Below are 7555 nucleotides of genomic sequence, written 5' to 3' on the forward strand. Positions count from 1 at the left end.
ACAACAAAATGTGTAAAAAGTCAAAGGGGTGTGAATACTTTCTGAAGGCAGTGTAAGTGTAATAGGCTGCATTTACAAAGGCAACCCAATTCTAATCTTTTTCCCAGTAATTTGTCTTTTGACCAATCACATCAGATATTTTCACATCAGCTCATAATCAGAGCTAATCTGATTAGTCAAAAGACAAATTAGTGAAAAAATCAGAAGTGAGCTGCCTATGTAAACAGCCTTCGTGACACAACGAATGCAAAAGGGTTTGCTTGCAGTTTGCAGACTATGTGGGTAACTTACCATGCACTGTATCAACTGGATATTGTGTCTCAAATGATATTTTCTCATGGTCAAACGTCTCTTCGTCTGTACTGTTTTGATTATAGGTCTCTTCGTCAGTAGAGAAATAGAAGACGAGAAGTGAGGGAAATCAATTCAAAAGCAGGGTTGAAACTACCACATGTCAACTCATTTCAGGCTTAATCCTAATGCATGAAACTTGAGGTAAATACATCGATTTGAAGTTAGGATTCGGCCTTCCGTGAATCAACTGTGTTGAAATGTAATTGACCCATTGAGTTGGTTAGAGGGAGCATGTGTCCCAAAACCTGTTTCAGCATGTGCATTGAGGATTTTCACCATTTTGAAGTAGTCAAATGGGTAGGACTTGCAATGGGTTAAGGAAGGATCACAGTAGGTCAGTAGGAGGGTTCAGCCAATGAATTACCTGTATACACCTGAGGAAACATTCCATAATTGCAGGTGGCAGTAAATCTATCTGTTCAAACTATACACACTCCAGCAAAGTAGGTAGTGGTATGCACCTTTTCAGTTTATTTTGGTACTGCCAATACACTCATAGAAGAAGAAGAAATTGACAACATTAAAATGGGGACAGCCCTCAATGGTGCTGCCCATGCTCTCACAGAAGTGGCCATTGCAAAGATAGGGGATGAGCTCTCTAGTACATCTCTATGAATTTACCCCAATTCTAATCCATCATATACCCACCAAGCACGGGATGAAGCAGCCCAGGCGGATGATGTCCCTCCATCCCGTGGCACTGGAAGGTGACAGAGTCCCCAGCCGCTATGGATGAGATCACAGCACACCTGCCAGGTAGATTAGGAGTCATTCATACAATAGCCTACAGGATTTATGTATCCTTTATTTAGGTGATCCCATTGGTTCTGAAATAGTACTGCTACAGTAACTACTCAGTAGCAGTGTGGCAATTATAGTAGTACTTTAGTACTGTGTTAGTAGTACTCTTTGGTTGCATTGTGCTTTTCATGTTCTAGTACTTTAGTAGAACTGAGTTGTGAGTAGTTTATTGTAAACATATTGCTCAGCCTACTCACTGAGGGTTACTGTTGCCGTTGTTCTTCAGGGAGCTTCCGATGAGAATCTCTGCCGCGTCCTGCCTCCAGGGTCAGCAGTCCAATCCGGTAGTGATGGTAATGGAGGTGGCTTTGTGAACAGCCAGCAGGTCCACCCTCCACCAGGGGGCGCTCTGAAGCTGGGTGTGGGCACTGGAGCCAGAGAGGCACTCTGCATCCAGGCGACCATCGATGGCGTTCTCTGCATGGGTCAGACGGCTTAGCTTGGACAACTGGGTCACTCTTCCCATCAGTGCCAAGTTGCCTTCTTTCAAACAAGAGGGATGGGGTTTGCTCAGAAAAATTACAAGCCTCTGGTTAAGAATTTCTGATTTCTGGTCCAAATTTTAGCCTGGAGGGTACTGTATCATTGGATGTAGGAGTAGCTGATCTTTCCGAATGGCAAGTTTTCTGAGGGATCTCAGAAGATCCCACAGCCAGGCCAGGTTTAGGTTTGGAGCTGTAACAGCTGTCTCAGTGACAGTTGAAGGCAGGGCTGGAAAAAGGAGGAGAGACACAGGGAGAAAGGGAGTGGAGTAAAAAAAAGTGTATCTGTAAACAAGAATAAAAAAAAGGCATCTGCTGGAGAAGGTGTACATTCTGAATGTTGGAGCCCATACCTGCCTGAAAGGTGCTTGCGTGCAGTTCCACCTCACACAAAGTCAGGCACTTCTCTTTTCCTGGGAGGAGAATGTTGACATCACGCCCCGATATCCCAAAGCACGGAAATGTCCTGGTTTGCCCAGCAGGGATGTATGGAATCCCGGAACACCTACAGGTATAGGAATCTTGAGCATTGTTATATTTTATAAGAAGATTGCGGGACAAACAGTATTTGATGAAAATAAGGGATCAGGGATGAATTTCCTGAAAGCTTAAAAGGGCAATCTGTAGTGGCTAAATCCATTTTGGGATGTATAAATTAATGATGGATTCTTGAAGAATTTACTGTAACTTAGAAATGCCTTATGAGCTTAGTTCAACTGTCGTAGCCCATCAGAACATGTATGTAATGTTCTTAAACAAAGTAAATGTAAACAAACTATATAGCCTCAAAACATGGGTTCAACTATAATTTTAATTTCACAGATGGTCAGTCCTTGCATCCATAGCTTTGTCTATGAATTTAAGAGTGGTTACATTTCTCCAGATTCATCCCTAGGGCGGGAGAACCGTTTGTTATTGTTTCATCTCCGGATTGCCCCTTTAAGTCTGGTTAAATTCTCATAGTTGATGATGATGAGTTATGGAGATGGCTGTGTTGTTTAAGGGAGAGTTGTGTTACTGGGATGACACATAGTGGGTTGTGTAGCCAGCCAGAAGTTGTGTTACGAAGATAAGTCACTGTGGGTTGCTATTGTCTTTGTTGAACAGTGAGTCCCCAACGTGGATCTCTGCTCCACTGATCCTGTCGGAGCATCAGTCCCCTCTGTTGGTAATGGTGACGTAAGTGACGTTGTGGGTCTTGCTCATGTCCACCCGCCACCAGGGGTCTATATCTTTCGTGTGGCTGCAGGACCCCTCCAGATACCGATTGGTTCAGATCAATGGCATTGTTGGCATCTCCAAACTTGTCCCACTGTGACAACTGACTGGCTATCCCGCCAGTGGCTGCATTCTCTTCACAGAACAAACAAGATTAAAAACATTGGGTTTACAAATGGATCATTGTCAGTTCAAGATGCAGTACATAGCTGTACTAATGAATGATCTCAATGAAAACGTTTTCTCAAACAGTGGTTGTATTCTCTATAGAACAACACAAGTAAAAAATATTGTATATTGTATTTCCATATTGAGTCTTATGATATAGGCATAGAATGTTTTGCACTCTTCATATCCTGCACCCTCCTCTCTACAGTAAACATTACAGTACATAAGGGTTTGAGTCACAGGCTTAAAAGACAGTTAGCCATGGCTTCAAGTCATCTAATAGCTACCATGTTGGCAAGTTAATGTCCAACTATAACACATCAGAGAAATAGTAACTAAAACCCTGTAGATACCAGAGGAAAGATGTTTGTCCATATCTGTAAAAGGACCAATAAATTGGATGTAATTTAGAGGAATAGGTCAAGTTTGACCAGATGTCATGATTTTGTCACCCTAACAAGCTTATAAACTTAGATGAAGTAAAAGCTATTACATGTATTGCCCCTTCTGTTAATTGATGACAACACCATATAATGTCTGCTCCTCACCAGGACGGCTGCCCACATTCACCTCCGCCTCACACAGTGACAGGTGTTTATTTGAGCCCGGCAAGAAGACGTTCACATAGCGACCCTTGATCCCTCTGCACTGAAAGGCCATGACCTCCCACGCGGGATATGAGGACATCACAGCGCACCTAAAGAAGGAAATCGTATAATCAGGTTTTTTGATCTCAAATCATAAACATCAAATGCACTGTGTGTTTTAGTGTTTTAAATAAGTCAATATTTGCTGACGAGCTTCCTCAAAATGGATTGTTGTTGCCGTTATTCTGCAGATAGTTTCCCAAGTGGATTTCAGCACCATCGATCATCTCTGGATCAACATCCCGTGGCATTGAAATGTAGTGGCGCCCCCTGCTGGGATGTAGGATATCAACGGACAACTGGATGAAACATTAAGATGTATTAGGAAGAGGTGGATTCCTCGTATTCTCTATCGTCACCTCCTTTTAAAGCCCAGTTGTGAAAAAAGTACTCAACTGTCATACTTGAGTAAAAGTAAATATACTGCAGTACAAAAAGATAGAAGTAAAAAAGTAAGTTACCCAGTAAAATGGTCTTTACAAGTGCATGAATTGGACCATTTTGCTGTCCTGCCTTTTGGGTGTCAGTGAAAATATATGGGAGTGAAAAGTAAACAAAAAATAGGAATCTAGTGGAGCAAAAGTTGTCAAAGGCATTTTTACTAAGCTAAAATGTAAGATGAAAGGGCAGTGCCATACCTGGGGTTACTGTTACCATCGTTCTCCAGGGAGTTTCCAATGTGGATCTCAGCCCCGTTGATCCTCTCTGCTGAAGTATCTCTGTTGGTGATGGTGACGGAGGGGACTTGGTAAGTCTCCGGCAGGTCCACCTTCCACCAGGGGTTGGTCTCTCCCAAAGTGTGGCTGCAGAAGTGATCTTCGTAAGTCAAGTTCCATATTCCATCAATGGATCTTTTTGCAGTGCCTCCATAGAATGTGGAGGATTGGGCTGCTTTGCCCCCCAGAGCAACATACACTGTGGGCCAGAAGGAGAATAATGAGGATAGCTCAGAGCAACATTCACTGTGGGCCAGAAGAAGAATAATGAGGATAGCTCAGAGCAACATTCACTGTGGGCCAGAAGAATAATAATGAGGATAGCGCAGAGCAACATTCACTGTGGGCCAGAAGAAGAAGAATGAGGATAGCTCAGAGCAACATTCACTGTAGGCCAGAAGGAGAATAATGAGGATAGCTCAGAGCAACATTCACTGTGGGCCAGAAGAATAATAATGAGGATAGCGCAGAGCAACATTCACTGTGGGCCAGAAGAAGAAGAATGAGGATAGCTCAGAGCAACATTCACTGTAGGCCAGAAGGAGAATAATGAGGATAGCTCAGAGCAACATTCACTGTGGGCCAGAAGAAGAAGAAGAATGAGGATAGCTCAGAGCAACATTCACTGTGGGCCAGAAGAAGAAGAATGAGGATAGCTCAGAGCAACATAGACTGTGGGCCAGAAGGAGAATAATGAGGATAGCTCAGAGCAACATTCACTGTGGGCCAGAAGAAGAATAATGAGGATAGCTCAGAGCAACATTCACTGTGGGCCAGAAGAAGAATAATGGGGATAGCTCAGAGCAACATTCACTGTGGGCCAGAAGAAGAATAATGAGGATAGCTCAGAGCAACATTCACAGTGGGCCAGAAGAATAATAATGAGGAAAGTTCAGAGCAACATTCACTGTGGGCCAGAAGGAGAATACTGTGGATAGCTCAGAGCAACATTCACTGTGGGCCAGAAGGAGAATACTGAGGATAGCTATTCAGCACACAGATCAACCATAAATCATGTTACCATCTGATAATCTTCTTATATGTCATAAAATCGTTTTTAAAGACTATATTTAAAGATCCACTTTTGAAATAATGACACTATTTCTATGCGTTAACTTTACATACAGAACAATAGAAAATAGATTCCCATGGGACCCAACAAGGTAAGGGGGTTTACCAACCTAATTCATCTTTAGATCCCCTTCCCATTCCCAGAATCCACAGTAGGGACAGTATAATAACTTCTTTCATCTTGCTGATTGAAACAAATAGGACAGGGTCACAGATAAACATTGACAGGTTCAATGTTCTGCTCAACAGACAGTTCTTTGAAATGTCACAGATCAGGTAAAACATGTCAGATCAGACTGACATATTTTGCAATAGGCTTCTCAAAATGAAGTTACCATATACATTTGGGAACTTACTGTGTGTGTAATGTGTTTGCATGCTCTGCATTAGAGGGGTTTCTTTAAGCCCTCAGAGACTGGCAAAAATGGATTGAACATAGGAAGGGTCCACTGACCTCTGAGTCACTATGTTCGCAATGTACAAAGATCTGTTTACCTTTCAAAAGTGGCCAACAAGACTGTGCTATGGAGCATGACATATACAGAGCCCTGACACAGGCATGTCACATTTAGTCATCTTATTCCAATCTGTACTTTTTGTGTGAACTGCACTTTTTGTATTCCTTGTACAGTATGCTCATAAGTATGTTCATAAGACATGATGAAGCTTCACAGACACACTAAGACGGCCTTGAGTGTCGGGAAGACTCAGTGGAACAACCTGGTGACATCAACCTGGCCATTGCCCTATAATCATGCTATATCATACAGTACACATGCGTATAGTCCAAAACCACCTCTAAGTCAGTCCTAAATGGTCATTTAAAACAAATTGTATGTTTTGCTCATCATTTTACCAGGCTGAATAAATCTAGCAGCATTGCAGTATCACAGTTTGCTGTGTCCTAGTGGAAGAAATGTTTCCAATACAACAGCACTGTCAGATGGTTCAAAAGAGGAGCTTCATTTCATCTCAAATATTGGAAGTAAAACAAACCAAATATCAAGAATACAGTATGATTTAATCACTGTGTGTGTGTTTTGTGGGGGTGGGGTGGGGGGGTTGTTTGGTCCCCACAAGGATATTAAAACAAACGTGTGTGTGTGCGCCCATGTTTGTGCATGCACACGTGTGTAGATGACCAAGATTGGGGCTCTGCTTGGCATGTCCACCCCCTACATTGTCCCACTGAAGAACTACTCATCTGAGCTGGACATGGAGGAGAACACGGACATCCTTCTGCTCAGTGCAGTGGACCACATCCTGCAATATGCGAACCTGTACTTCCAGGAGAGTGCAGCAACAGAGCCTAAAATGGTTTCTTTAAAACAAAGCTGTAAAATGCAGTATAACATAAATATGCATTACATATGCTTATCATGTTTTATTCATTGTTTTAACTATTGTTACCTTGTTAGTCATTGACAGCAGTCTTGCATTGAGAAAAACTAATATGTAGGAGATATTTCAGGCCTGTGTATATGCTGTCTAATAAGGTTTAACCTGTTTTGTCTACTAGAAGTACTCTCACGGTGTTATGGGTCACTGGCCACATGTACACTGAGTGGACAAACTGGGAACACCCTCCCAATAATGAGTTTCACCCCCTTTCCCCCTCAAAACAGCCTCAATTCGTTGGGGCATGGACTCTCCAATAATTTCATATGTTTATGGTTCTTCAAACCTTGTTCGCAATGTGCCATGATATGAGGCCGGTAAGTAAGAAAGTTGCATGCAATAAAATAATCTTCAGTAATCCCGACCATAACTTCGGGCCCTAATAGAAGATAGGGTTACAGCTTCAGAGGGAACAGACTGTGGCAAAGGGAGGATTGTTGTTCAAAGGATGAAGGCATATTGCCCGATTATTGACCTATTTACATACCAGAAACACAAACAACCAAATACACAAATACACAATGGAAACATTCCAGATTTATGAATTAAGTTTATTCATGAATTTGGTCCCACTTTAAATGACGTGCAGCTTATAAAGGCTTCCTAAAACCTTCATAAACACTACATAAATGTGTTACACACCATCTATAATCGTATGCCATGCTTTATAAAGGGTTCATAACTGTGGCATAACTGTTCG

At 42.2% G+C, this 7555-nt stretch overlaps 1 long non-coding RNA gene across 1 annotated transcript; it reads right to left on the bottom strand.

The window, feature by feature from the left end:
- Positions 1–1628: 1628 nt before the first annotated feature.
- Positions 1629–4992, bottom strand: LOC112229069. The gene is made up of 3 exons (XR_002950119.2): positions 3572–4992; positions 1991–2990; positions 1629–1866 (listed from the first exon to the last, which is right to left on the bottom strand). It is a non-coding gene; the product is annotated as an uncharacterized LOC112229069 (long non-coding RNA).
- Positions 4993–7555: the final 2563 nt, after the last annotated feature.

Source organism: Oncorhynchus tshawytscha, linkage group LG03 (assembly GCF_018296145.1).
Source record: "Oncorhynchus tshawytscha isolate Ot180627B linkage group LG03, Otsh_v2.0, whole genome shotgun sequence".
NCBI classification, from domain to species: Eukaryota; Metazoa; Chordata; class Actinopteri; order Salmoniformes; family Salmonidae; genus Oncorhynchus; species Oncorhynchus tshawytscha.